Below are 15,242 nucleotides of genomic sequence, written 5' to 3'. Positions count from 1 at the left end.
AAAATTATAAAATCCTGGTATGGGGAAGTTTCATATAACCTAGCCGGGCCCTTGACTGGTTTTGAAAAGAATCCAGCATGCTGAGAAAGCTCTGCCTTCCAGGTATGATGGGGTTGCAATGCCAAGAATTCCCAGCCAAAATGGAAGAAGAAGTATAGTAGTCCTGACACATCTGAAGTATGCCACAATAGGGAATGGTATCCCCACACATGAGGGAAGAGTAAAGCTGAGAGACAGAGACTTCCCTAGTTACCAATAGTAGATTCACTGAAGAGGTAAAACATATTGGAGGGATCAATGGACCTGTCTGTTCTCCCACTTGTGAGAATTATGTTCAAATAACACTCATGGTATTAAATATAACGTTAGGCTATATTATATAAAAGGTAAGAATATATTAGCTCTTAATTCTACTTCAACGGACATCAATCATGCCAACTTCTTTTAAGATTTTTTATATAGCAATGTGTTCGAGGAAGGGCTGGTAGCTTTTGGTTCAAAAAAAAAGATCACATTCTCTGTGGATCTTGCTGCATTCTAAGTTCCATTTTAGAGATATGTTTTCCCAGTGCGAATGGGAGCTCAAAGGAAAGCTATTTGCTATGAGCTATGCAGGGCGGAAGTCGCGTTGGTGGGGAAAATATTGATCAGTACTATACCAAGTTTTCAGAAAGGCTGATTCATATCTATCTGGGAAGGGGATTGCATGCCTCACTGTGAAAAAAACAAAGCCCATATGAGTGGGCTGCAGTTATATGGAAATATAATTTCTCAATTTCATTTCCTGGTCAGGCAAAGTGCCCTACTCAGAAATGAAACTGAGACAGAACCCAATAATTTCCTTGTCAAAACATGATACAGAAATGTTAAATGTTTTGTGCACTTATCCTTCAAGAAACCCTGAAGCAACTGAGGTTTGGCTATATGAGGTACAGGTCTGCCAATAGCATAATTCACAGTGGTTTTTAATGAAGTAGGTTCAGGTCCTTAGATATTGTAGAGCTATTTTTACAAACTTATTTCTAGCCTGACAAGATTGCCCTTTGTAGTATCATTGGAGAAAGCTGTTGTGTTTATCAGTTGTGATTGATTTACAAGCGTCAATAGTACAGTTTTGCCAAAATCTAACAGAAGCTGTATGTTAATGTTCTCTAACATCATGGTTTGATGTACAGTTTAATTTGTGTCCAACCATGGAATGAGAACCATAGTCCTCTATTTCATGTAGCATTCACAAGTTATTGTAAGAGATTCTTCTTCAGGTATTACCTGAACAAGTAAGATTCATGTTGCCCCACCCTATATTATATTTGGCCTTCACAGGTTCAGCTGGGACAGCTGAAGGATACATGTACATGTCTGATTCAAGAACCTGCATTACTGGCTTCTCCTCAGCTCTCAGAGCTGAATACATGGAGGCTGCACAAACAAGTGGGGCAACCCCATGCAAAACATCGATTTTATAGAGGGCTCATATCACTTCCTGCAATGGACTAGAACATTTCACTTATGATTTCTAAGACTTGTGTTATATCAAGAAATGTGGTCTTCTGCAAATATAATCATTTACAGCTTGGCTTTTAAGGGGGTCTCTTATGAATATTGCAAATTGCCAGACGTATAAAAGGGGGAAGTCAGAAACTCAACAGCTTCTTTTTCCTTTTCCTTTTTCCTTTTCGATATTTTATTCTCTTTTTTTGCCTTTTTATTTTACTTTTTAGTATCTCAGATTTGCTAAACTTGTTTTGTTCATTTATTTTTCATTTATTAACATGTATAAAAACACATGCATCCATACTGATACACATACCACACACACATACATATACTAAGTGACAACATGATGGAGATTTTAATAAAGTTATATTTAATTTTGAAGAAAAAGTCATATAATCATAACCCTTGTAACATTAATATCCAAAACTGTAATTAATATTGATAGAATATCCACTTTTTCTTTCTCTTATCTATATTCAATACTCTAAGGCACCTAAATAATTGAATATTAAGAATCTTAGTATATTATATAAATATCATTGTACTGAAATAACATATTGTATCAAAACTGAGAAGAAGGACCAATAGATGGTCTATAAGGCTAGATTTAACAAGGATTAAGCTAGTTCTATATTAACACCTTATGGATGTATTTCTTCAAATGTCACTCATTAAATCACTATTCTGTATGTTCTCTTGTGATTTTATTAGCACTGTTATATTTTTGGTTGTACTTCATATTTTCTGGTTGTTATATTTCACTAATAAAATATTTTTAAAAAAGAAAGAAATGTGGTCTTTCATGGAATGGATTAAAATTCCTTCTGGTTATAGAAGAAAAAATATAGGGTCACAAAATTGTCAGATATTTCATATAATGGGTAATTCCATTTAAAAGAGACACATTTATCTTGAAAGACCAATGAAACGTTTGTGTGCTCTTTTATAAACTAGCAAAATAGTACTATTTTGGGGTATTAGCACCCACGCATGCAATAATCCATAATAATGTTACTGCTACATTTGTACAAACACAATCCTTACCCAACCATTTGCATTACTATGCATGAGAATTTCAAGATAAAAATAGATAAAATATTTAAAATTCGAAAGGATGTCTTTAAAGCATCAGAAATGAATAACTCAAAAGTTCTGAGAGAACTGACAAATCTGTCAGTTTGGATGTCTCTTTTTCTTGCTTTTCAAATTATTTGTTCACTTCAGCCCATTTCCACGATCACTTTAATATATATGTAACCCCATAAGAATAAACTAGTTTGGTACCTTTCTTACATTATATGCTACTTTTGTTATAGCAGAGTGTAAATAGATATAAGCAGACTGACTTGAGTACCTAAATAAGCAGAATATCTCAAGGTTGTTGGACCAGTTTTATTTGATTTCTAAAGTAAACAGTTACTCAGCCGAACCAAAGTAATGCAGTTTTAGAACCAAAATCCTCTGGAATGCCAAGAGAGCAAATGAGGTCAGGATTAAGTGTAACAAGGAGTATGTAGCACCCAGGGGCAGGGAACACATAGCCTTCAGATGTTGTACTATAGTTCTCAGCATACCTTATGTTTTGCCCAGTTGGCAGGGTTGCTGGGCACTGGAGACTACAAGTTACCTATGCCTAAAGTATTTCATTTTTTTACCTCTTTATCAGTAAAATGTATACTTCATTTTTCTGCTTATAAAAGGAACAACAATATTTATTTACAACAATAAAGGCAATGGAAAGCATAAAACTCAGACAATTAAAATCAATTAATTGGTCATTAGAAGCTTGGTGAAAGAGTTGTGTTTTTGTGATTTCCTAAATAGCAGGAGAAGGGGTCAAACACATCTCCCTGGAGAAAGCATTCAACATAGGGGAAGACCCCCTTCTGCATACTATAGAGCCAGATCTGTGGCAGCAGGTGCATCTTCAAAAGGGCCTCTCTTGCTGAACTAAATAACCAAGTAGATTCATTGAGAGAGATGCAGTAGTTCAGATGGGAATGGCCTAAACTATTTAAGGCTTTAAAAGTCAATGCCAAAACCTTAACTCTTGCCTGGTAAGCAATTGGCATCCAGTGTAGATCTTTCAGTATAGGCATTTTGTCATAGTTTATACCAGTTGTTATATCTAGACATTTTTTCCTATACATTTTGTTAAAAGTTTTATAAAGAACATAAAAGCTAATACAAACTAATAAAGAGGGAAGGAAGGAAGGAAGGAAGGAAGGAAGGAAGGAAGGAAGGAAGGAAGGAAGGAAGGAAGGAAGGAAGGAAAGAGAAGAGAAGAGAAGAGAAGAGAAGAGAAGAGAAGAGAAGAGAAGAGAAGAGAAGAGAAGAGAAGAGAAGAGAAAGCTTCAAATTTGTTTTGCAACAAATGTAAGTACAGTTATAAAATTAACTCTTACTCTATGATTATAAAAAAAACTCACTTTTTTCTATTATCCAGTTTTTTTTCTAAACATCAAAACCACTAATCCTAAATGCATTTTTTCCATTGCATGCAAAAAGCCTATAAGGGATTTCCAGTCAGCCATAAATGTAGATACTGTTTTTTCTCTAATCAAAGAAGTTAATTTAGCCATCTCCACAAGTTCCATTATCTTTACCATACATAATATCTAGACATTTTTCAAAGGTAACCCTCTGCAGAGCATGTTATAATAATGACAGGTTGTAACCAAAGCATAGATAACTGTTGCCAAATCTGAAAGGCTCAGGAAATGTCACACTAGCTATAGTTGTGTCAATGTGTTCCTCACCATAACCACCATCTGCAAAATCAGTGAGGCCTCCCAGATTAACTTGTTTTTTTCAGGGAATGCAATCTTTCCAGAACAAGATTCATTTTCATCCCTTTGTCCAGTTTTTTTTCCTAACTCATAGCATCTCTGTCTTGCCTAGTTTTAATTTCTGCTTGCTTTCCCTCATCCAGCCTATTATCAACATAGGCAAAGTTCAAAGTTTGTCACTTTCTTGGAATTGTACAAGACAGTACAGCTGGATGTCATCAACAAACTGATAGCACCCAGCTCCAAAGCTTGAAATGAACTCTTGTGAACAGCATGGGACAAGCTAGAACCCTACAGAACACAATAGATCAGCAACCTAAGTATCAAACAGCAGCTGTCTAGCTCCAATGTCTGGACATATTTGGAAGAAAGGACTGGAACCATTGCAAAATAGTGCCTCCCAGGCCCAACTTCACCAAATAGTCCAAAAGGATACCATGGTAAACAGAAGCAAAAGCTATTGAGAGGTGACCAAATCAGTCTCAATACTGCATCCTGAATGAAAACGCTACTGAATTAGCTCCAGATATTCAGTTTCACCCCAATACATCTGGAGGTGTAAAGCCACCATCTTCAATACTGCTTTATTCAAGAATGAAATATTTGAGACTGGCCTATAATTAATGAGATATGTTGGGTCCAGAATGGACTTTTTCAATAGAAATCAAGGAGGGACTGACTACCTCCCTTAACAATGGAGCCAGTCCTAACTTAACCAATTTAATCAGTGAGGAAGGGTCAAGCAAGCATGTGGTAATGGTTATCTCTTCACATACCCGTTCCACATCCTTGAGATGTACAGCTGAAAAGCATCCCTGTAAACAGTATAAGCAGTTGCCAATGGTACCTCTTTATGACATGCTCCAGCACTGGAATCCAGGTTGAGACACATCTAACTGACTTTCTTTGCAAAGAATAATGAAAATTGCTCATAGTGAACCCCTGATTTCTCTCCTCCAACAATCTCAAGAAGAGATACCACGTGGCTCAGAAAAGCATTGTTGGCCTGGTCTGTGAAGATGCAATGGAGTCAGAGAAGTAAGCCTTGTTTCCTGCATCTACTGCCCCAGAATAGAATTTCAGATAAGCCTTTAAAATCCCCCCCACTCTGTGTTCAATCCAGTCTATCCTGAGAGTTTCTCCATTTCTGCTCTAGTTCATGACTTATCCATTTAATCGCTATGAGCTGCCTGGTAAACCAAGGGGCCAATTTAAATTTGTTAGGAGAAAGACGGTGCTTAGGAGTGATACTATCAGCTCCCTGAACCATCCCTAGGTTGGCCAAGTCTTCAACAGTATTGCCAACCAACAGGGCAGGAATTACTCAAATGCATTCAAGAAACCATCCAGATGTACCTTATGATTCCTCCCCATAGTAGTTTATAGCAGCCATCAGTCTGACAAGAGGGGGAATCTGTCTATATCAGTGGAGTTTGGGAGAGCTCCACCAGACTAGCAAGTCCAGCATGCGTCCTGCTACATGTGTGGGGCCAAATAAAACCTGTCATCACGGCAAATATGAAATCCCAAGTCTAGGTAATCTCCTGACTAAGTAATCTCCACATAGATACTGAAGTCTTAGAGGTCAAGAAGTCTGTCTAGGATAGTTGATCACAACACAAAGATAATCTTGGCTAGCTCAAGAAGAGAGACTGTTGTACAGCTGGGTACAATGCTGTCCCAGTTGCTTGGACACAGCAGCAAACACTTAAACATGACAAACTGCTGAATGGAGCTTGTGATCTGTGAGAAGGAATCCCTATAGATCAGTGTTTATTAAAATATTTTCTCTCAGGACCCCTTTCCCACTTTTAAAAATTTTGGAGCTTTTGTTTGTATGAGTTATATTTATCGATATTTACCATATTAAAAATTAAAATTAGCACATTCACTGCCACTACCACTTCTCACAATTGTTGGATGAGATTTTAATATTACATTATTTTTCAATATAGGCTGGCAAATAATGTTGATCTTGCAGACCCTTGAGAGGGTCTTCAGGGACCCTCAGGAGTCCTAGGACCACACTTTAAGAAACACTGCTATATATGGCCCCACATACTAGTGGTAGCCTGCTGCATCATAGAGTAACTCGGCAGAGATTAATTACCCCTGCCCCCTTGTCAGTCAGATCTCTGTAATACATGTCAGGTCAGCACTTTCATCTATGATGTTTTACCACTATATAACGTATGCAGCCAATAGTTCATACAGGCAGTCCAGTAAACTTCCTTGGTTCAATCTAGTTCTTAGTGATATCCATTCAGAATTCTGATTAACTCTGCTGCTTGGGTAACAAATATAAGAACAAATAAACCAAATAAGTTTAGCATGATTCCCTGTCATTGCTGTTTCAACCTTTTTAGAAGCAATTTCCCTAATATATGCATTATTGTGAATATTCTTTGTCATAATATATACATTTTGGTATATTCACTGAAACATTCAGAGAACTGGGAATACCAAAGAATAACTGTGTCTTATTCTGTGTATTAATGAACTGTGAATCAGGTAGATATAAAGTGAACACATTTCTCCTGATCCTTATTTCAAAATAAATGTGCATATGGCCAGATTTTAAAGAGGTTTAATAAATTTCTATACATAATAAAGAGCTCTGTTACCAGCACAGCAGAGATATTCTGTTTCACAGATTATTTAAATCTATATAATTTCCATTTTTAGGCAAAAACCGAAAGCCTGAAATTAGTCGTATTACAAGATGATTAAGCAGTATGTTGTATTATTAATATGGCACATAGCTACATAACTATATAGCAGGTTTCTATTAGGAAAGTATTAGTAATAAAAGGCAAAACTGTGTTTCCAATAACATGTGCCTTGGTTTCTATTAGTAATTTTTCTCAAATCTGGTTGCTTTTCATTCTTGACACAACAAGAAATTAACAATAGGTTATAACAGATAAAAGATTCCTCTTTTAGAAGAGGAAGAGGCAAGCATCTCAGCAACTCCATAAGGAAAACATAGGATAAATACAATTTCCTTCTGTGTCAGAAAAAATCTTCTTCTTATGCTAACTATCTGCAGGATGCATATGCCTTCATTTTTAAGTCTTTTAACCATATAAAAATGGCTTTGGGTTGAATATTCCTATTTTCTTTCAAACATCTATCTAGTAATTGAGGGGTACTGAGCATAAAAGTGTCAGCTTTTTTTAAAAAAACCACCTTGTTGAAGGACTTCACTACAAACTCAGCTCAGTGAATTCATCTGTAATATGTAATAGTGTGACCATGTTCGTTCTGTACTTTTGCATGAGCTGTGATATATAAAAAAAGAATTATTGCCAGCAACAGTATTACTGTAAGTTTAGATGTATATAATTTACACCACAAATTGTTCTATGATTCAAATAAAGCAGAAGGAACTGTTCTGCCAAGTCCTCAAGAGCTACAGCATCATGCACAATCTGAGGATATAAACACCCAACCATTCCCAAGAGTTTCCCAACACTGAGAAGCTGATTTTCAGGAACTGTAGGGGCCTAGAGAGGGAAATAGGTGAACTGCATTATTTCTTCCTGCCTATTCCATGGGCCACATATGTATTTTTAAAGTTATGAGTTCAATTTTAGTAGTTTTTCACATAAACTAATTTAATATTAAAGTTTAGCATAGTTTTCTATGTAAATAATATGCATATTTTATTTAACAGATCACTGATAGCTAACAAAAGTGACTTGGCTGAATTTCATAAGAATCTAGTGTCCACAAACACAATACAGAGAAGAAGGCTTTTCTCCTTCTACTCTGTATTGGTGATCTCCTTCTACTCCCTGATACAAACAGAAGATGTTGAAGACAGAGGTATAGGAAGCAGATGTACAGGGCTGCAGTCAACACTGCTGAAAAGAGCAGATGCTTTGAAGATTAGCCTCAACATTTGCCGTTGCTTGCCAGGAGAATTTTAACTTTAAAAAAAAATGCCTAAGTAGAGTTGTTTCTCTTTCTTTCCCTATGCAACTACCCTTGCCCCTCATGTCATCTCTGTCCCTCCCCCTCCCCCTTTCATGTGTTCCTGGTAGGAGGGAAAGGAATGTGTGTGGGTTTGCGTGTATACTCTTTGTTTCAGTTTTTGAGTCTGGTTTGTGTGTGATAGAATGGTTGCATATGGAGATCAGAGATCAATTAAATTTATAAATCGGGCATCCTATTTTATAAACAATTAATGTAAGTTATTACATGATTGGGAGGGGGGGGAAGCCTTTCCTTATATGTAACAGTATGTGGGAATGACCTTGGGAGACAGGAAAGAACAGGGAAGTGCCACAGCCAGGGGAACAGTCAGATAAGAGGCAGCTTAGCCCACAGAAGGAATGTGGATGGGGCAAATGTCTCAGAAGGGACCCTCCCTAGTTTCTTGGGCTATAAAAGTGATGAGGGAGAAATGTACTTTCAGACTTGCAATATTCTGTTAATGTAACCTTACAATAAAGTAGAATTAATTCATCTGGGTGGGCTTCCTGTCCAGACTGCCTCTCAAGGCTGACATTGTCTTTTCTTGGATTGAGGTATACACATAGAACACACCCTGCTTCTATGCATATATTGTCTGTATCACATGCCCACCTTTATTAGAGAGTGAAAAAACACCAGATTGGTTGGCAGTTCTAGGTTGATAAGGTGTGGAAATTGTTCATTCCTCAGGACTTTTGTCTATCCTCCCCACCCCTTTTGGAAGGTCCTTTAAGTTCAGAGTCATCTCCCTCCCAGGTAAATTTGGAAGTGTTCCACTGGTTAGATATTTAAAGTATGGAAAGGGAATGTAGACATATGCACCATCCTACCCAGTCAGGCCCTAATTTCCTTTTACCAATACGTAATGTAAACATGTTTGTCTTAACAAAAGCTCTGATTGATAGTGATGTAAACCCTTGAGTAAAAAGTGGTTACATTTCCCCTGCAGATCTCCATGAACACTAGAGATCAAGGACAGAGTCAGGTTTGATACACTGTCTCTTCATTATCTTCTGAATATCAAAAAATTAAATAAAATAACACAAATAAATCAATAATCCTGTCAATCAAAAGATTTTATGGACATATTCCATACTTTTTCAGATTTTCTGCAGAAAGAAAAAGGATAGAAGATACAGTAGAAAAAGACAGGGGGAGGGGGCAGTTTAGAAATAAAAGGTGACATTGAATCCCTAAAAAACTCCATGGCAGAGTGTTTGCATTTGTGTGTGTGATTTAAAAAACAAAACAAAACTATGTCATGGATTTGTACTTTCCTAAAAACTTCCTTTGTCATTCCCTTTGTTTGGTGGGTTTCCAAGTTTTTTAAGCTTTCTGTTCCAGTTTTAAATAAATATGCATAAAGTTACACTGTTATAAATGCATTAATTTATAATTTTAACAGTAATTTGAAATATTTTAATGATCATTTCAATAGGTTTATATTATACTTAGAGAGGGGGGACCCAATGAATCTGTTTTACCCCAATTTTTAATGAACTGAAATTACACTTAAGAGATTTCTTTTGAAATATCTATTTTATCTTAATCTCTCTTGAAATAACTATTATAGTTTCATTTTTTCCCATGTTCTTCAAAAGAAAGTTATGCTGTTGAAACTTTTTATGCCTACCAGATTTGGTCTAGCAGTCATTTTTCTGAAAATCTTTGTACTCTCAATTTTCAAACAATACAGGAAGTGAATGAGTCAGAGCTTAGTAAGTGCCTTAATATGGTGTCCACATAAGGTGTGTGGGAAGAGGACAGAGTATTATGATGTAGACTAAGATAAACTTCAGTTAATAACAGGCTAGACCACAACATTCACCACTTAAATGTATATGTTGCTCAGGTAAAAAAGAAAATCAAAGAAATATGCATCTGCACAAAAAGTAGAGAAGTTGGCAATACAAGAAATTTCATTCCACTGAAAGTTGCAGCAAACTATTTCTACTGAATATATCAGTATCAGAAATTGCTACGGATACAGAGTTTCTAGGTTAATGGTCACAGAGACTTCAAGAGGTGACAGACGATCAGGCTACATACTTATTTCCTCTTAAGACCATCTAAACTCCTGATACATTAGAACAGATTATCTTTCTAAAGAAATCAGAGATATGGACTCACACTTTGCTGTAAACAAACATTCTCCACTCTTACCCTGCTTTATAATTCTATTGAACTTAAAAGACTAGAAATTGTTACTATAATACATGGGCTCCACAAATCCCATTTTGTGGCCTCCCCAAATCCAGAAGCACAGTTCCTTTTAAAAATGGAGATATGGTTTTCTCCCATCCTGAAGTAAGCAGTATCTGAAAACTTCAGTATAACCCCTAAAATAGGACTTAACGCATCTTAAAATGCACAGAATCCATTCACCAAACCTCCAAGGGAATATTGTTAACCCCACCTGCATATATAATACAGGGCTTAAAGAGGGGGGGAGTGATGTCATGTACCTGTATATCATGACATCATGATGAGAATAATGACTTACATACTTGTACCAGATATGATGCAACTATTATGTTGTGTCCTTTGCCTAATGATATCACCACACAAACAACATTATTATGAAATGCCGTCACTTGTTATGGATGCCACTCTGAGTTCTAATTTGTTGCTGAACTAGTTTCCAGACCCCAACAGTAAGAAATGTTGGGAGTTGCAATTCAGCAACATTTGTCAAGCTATTTATTCTGTGTCCTATTCTATTTGAAGGACTATCTGGCATGAGTCTTGTTTAAATAGGAGCAGGAGCCATGGTGTAGCCCACCAACAGTCACTATCTGTAAACAGGGACATAGATTTCCTTGTTCCTCCACAGACACAGGTTCTCCTTTGACTTTTTGTTTCACTTTTAGTTCTTTCTGATTATGCATCTATTAATTTACTTATCAATCAAGTGCATCTGATTTAAGTCTGGCTTTGAACACCATGCCTCACACAAGGCCTTGACCACTTCAAACACTTCCTGAAAGTGCTTGAGCGGGGGGGGGGGGGGAAGCTGCTGCTTTCAGAGCCTAAGTGGAATATGCAAGGCTGAAATCAGCATCCAGTTGGAGTAAGAACCCCAAGTCTGGTTACCCAGCACCGGCAAGTGAGCCTGATTTAAAAAAAGAAAAAAAAATCTGAGTGAGACAATGTATTTAGTCAAATAAATAACTTCATTCCCAGGGTAGAATGGATTTTGTCAAAAGCTTTTCTTCATTCTGTCAAAATTGAAAACACAGTGAGCAGCCCTTTCATTCTGTCAGCACAATGGCATTTGTTCAGGTTTCTTGCTTCATTCTGTGTAAAAAATGCAGTTGTCAAGCCCCATGCAGTGACCTGCACCTCCCTCAGTAAGCAAAGCAGTAGCCAGGCCCCACTGATGTCTGGGGAAATAAAGAATGTTCCTTCCTGATCTGGCAAGTTTGCCGAGGTGCAGACCAGAAGTATGAGACTTGTAAGAAACAGATTTACAGACAAAGGTGCTGGGGTCGACTTTTTCTGCAGGTATTCTCACTCTACACGCAGAGGATGGAACCAAATACGTTGGCTTGGCCCACTGCTTCTTTGCCACCTTGCTTCCCTGCTCGTTGCTCTCCCCAGCTTCTGCCCATTCAGCTTGCAAGTCTGAAGGAGACTTTCAGACCCATCAACCACTGAGGCACAAGAGCAGGAAGGAAACAGAGTGCCGTGAAGCAGCAACTCCTGACTGAACACTCTTCCAAGGCATTCCTGACCCCTTGTTGCCTTACCACTGGGCTTTTATGCAGAAGCTGGGGACCCATATATCAGGGATGTTGCAGATAAATATTGCACTGCAGATCCTGAATGGAGACCGAAGTCAGACTAGATGACTTTAGCACCGCATTCAGTGCTATGCTGCTGTATCTTTTGGAAAAATAGAGATTAGGTATTGCAGTGAAAATATACACTCTTTGTCATACCAATTGATTCAATTAAGTTCAACAAGCAAGAGACATTTATCCAAGTGTCCCTATTGAAAGGAAGGAAATAAAAGCAATACCAAAGTAACAAAGTCCAGACAAATGTTTAAGATATGAATAGACTTCAGGCCATGCACGAGAACAACGTCAACTCCACAGTTCAATTATAATGAGAAACTAAAGGAAAAATAGCAATGGGACAGCTCATTCAGAGACAGAAAACGAACAATGGCTCATTAGATGCCAATTGATTGATAAAGTGCCATTTATTGAAAGGTCTAATATGTGTAGCCAAAATTACTTTGTGATGTAATTAAGTAAAAAATTACTTAAGCAAATGCATAATTAATTATCTTCATTCAGCCAACTTGTAAGAAATTTCAAGCATTTAATTGCTATTTGATAAAATAGCTATCGCAGGCTAATTAGGTTTCAAATTGCGGAATGTGCTAATTGATATTAAATAAGTATGTGAATTGGTAACTAGCTAGCCAGTAAGTTATAGTTATTTCAGAAAGTGTCAATTAAGCACCCAAAGGTCTTTTTCCAGATAGGTATTAAATGTGAGGTGTTAAGGATGTAGTTTTAGAACCTAAATGCTGATTTAACTTATTTGCTATCTGAATATGCAACTTCATTATGACAGTCTGTAAATACAGTGGAAAGATCATCTTAAGGTTCTAACAACTACTGTAGAGCTAGGCTGGGTTCTTGAATATGTTAGTATTTGTTTTAGCTTCCCCAGTGTGTAATGCAATTTTTTGCACTTGCCAAGAAACCACCAGTTAAAAGGCTAGTTCATAAATTCAGATAGATATGTCTTGAGAATATGGGGTTAAGTCAATTTATGAAGAGTATAGCTTATAGTGTTTAGTAGAAAACATTACACAAGTGGATCTGCAACAAAATGTAGTTTACAGTACACTTCTACTCTCAATTGTAGCTATTCCATTCAGTTCTTCTGCCTAATTTTCTAACCTTGTCTCCATCCACCTATCAACACTTCATGACAAATAAACACCTTCTGTCTTCATTGGATTGGTATCAAAACACTTAGAAAAGAAAACATCCTCATCCTCATCCTAGTAAGCCTAGCTGATCATGTATGGTCTCAGAAGCTAAGCAGCATCTTGGTCAGGTCTTGGATCAAGACTACCAGTGAATTCCAGGGTTGTAGGCTAGACTGGGAAGTTGAAAAACATCTGGGAAGACAGTGATGGCAACTCACTGTTGCTGTGAAAACTGCATGGAATTTTTAAAAGCATCAAGATTACTTTTAAATGTGTTTACCTTCCTCTTGGGCAGTGCTGTTTTGAGATTCATTGCTAAAATTTTCAAATAAAGAGAATGCTTAGCTGTTATTGCATCTGGTACTTTTCTGAAAGAAGTTGCGTTCAGAACAACCCAAATATACAAAATTTTAAAAAAGGTACAAAATTGGTGGTGAGATGTGGACTGACTGAATGAAGTTGGACCCCTCTGTACCCATTTATGCGATCGCTTTGGAGTGATCACTGTTCTCAGTTGAAAGGGTACATTGTCAGGTTTAACTGGCTAGCATAGCAGTATATGTCCCTGAATGTTTAAGTCAGTTTTCATTTAAAATTGTAAAACTCAAGTTAATATTCTGATATTTTGAATGGATTAGAAGTGTTACCTCCTTTGCTTTCCAAATATTACTTTCATGATTAAGATACTGCATTAATTTCCAAAGCTCACTAGTATTCATTTACTATGAATAAATATTAATAAGTTTAATTTTCTTCTGGACTTAAAATATATTTTAGGCAGCCCATTAAACCGCCACCTGATCTTTATCCAGTATACAGCTCACAGTATGATTAATTACTTCTAAAACATGATCATCAATATCATAATCATTGTACAAGCAGCATTTCATAGATTTCTTTTCCAATAACTGAAAGTCATTGCTGTAAACATTATAAGTAGCCATCCAAGTGTTATGTATCATTTACAGTGTGCTCTATATTGACTTTTTTTAAACGTAATAAAAACAGGCCTGCCATATTAAAACTACTTTCTGATTATCAGTGTTTGAGAAATCACATTTCTCTCTCTTATTTCAAATAACATAATCTGAAAAATAATCTATCACATTTTTTCATTGTTCTGCAAAGCATTCAAATGTGTATTGAGTGACAAACGGTAACTGTACTCTTTCCACCATGAAATTGACTGGGAACTGGAATGTCCAATGCATAGCTTGAGTAATGTATGTTTTAGGTTTTTGTATGTGTACTATAAAACTTACAGTAGCAAACATTCTGCCTGGATATTATATAAGAACCATTTTTAAGGACACGTAGTTTGCTCCTGAGACCACTGTCTATAGGACACATTATCATGATGTGCAATATTTTTTTTAAAAAAAAGAGATAAAATGATAAAAAAGAAGATTAATACATTCATATGCACACAACAAACTATCCATGAGCCAGGAAAACAGAAATAGCATTAAATAAAAAAAAAGATAAAATAAAAATCAGACTGGGCCCAGCAACATTTGTTCAGCTCTCATCATTTTTCCTGGAAGAAATATTTACATGGAGGCCAAAGAATAGAAGAGAAAACAACCTCCCAAGTGCCCCAGAATATCTGTAATATCAAATATCTTTTTGCAATATTTGAAGCAAGAAGCTCCTTCTTTGTCCCATGAGCCTCTACCTACCTTTGTGAAGGATGTTGCTGCTTTATTACTACTTTCTCAGCAAAGTCAAAAAGGCAGTGAGAGGCCTAGAAAGGGATTTTCATAATTTCACTGCAGATTGTAGACTCCAGAGAAACCATTCAAGGAAGTTCACATAGATGGTAGCTCCCTGATGCCAAACTATGTTTCATGATATTCTTTTTACTATGATAATCCTTACAGCTCTTGTGATCTAACCAACCCAGTAAATATTTTACTCTCTTATATTTTCAAATCATATCCACAATGTTCTTTATAATGCAAAGACAGCAAGCAGCTTAGTTTTAATCTATTCTAATTGATTTTGATCTTGATTTCTCTCCAGCCACT

General features: G+C 36.6%; 1 long non-coding RNA gene across 1 annotated transcript in view; it reads left to right on the top strand.

Annotated features, from left to right (window-relative positions):
• LOC148214253 (uncharacterized) overlaps positions 1–15,242 on the top strand; it is a 133,586-nt gene that overhangs the window by 83,835 nt on the left and 34,509 nt on the right. The window lies entirely within an intron of this gene.

This window comes from Python bivittatus, unplaced genomic scaffold (assembly GCF_059951505.1).
Source record: "Python bivittatus isolate LINGU-HERP-01145 unplaced genomic scaffold, Pbiv_v1 ctg000700_np1212, whole genome shotgun sequence".
NCBI classification, from domain to species: domain Eukaryota; kingdom Metazoa; phylum Chordata; class Lepidosauria; order Squamata; family Pythonidae; genus Python; species Python bivittatus.
This window is presented reverse-complemented; position numbering and strand designations above follow the sequence as displayed.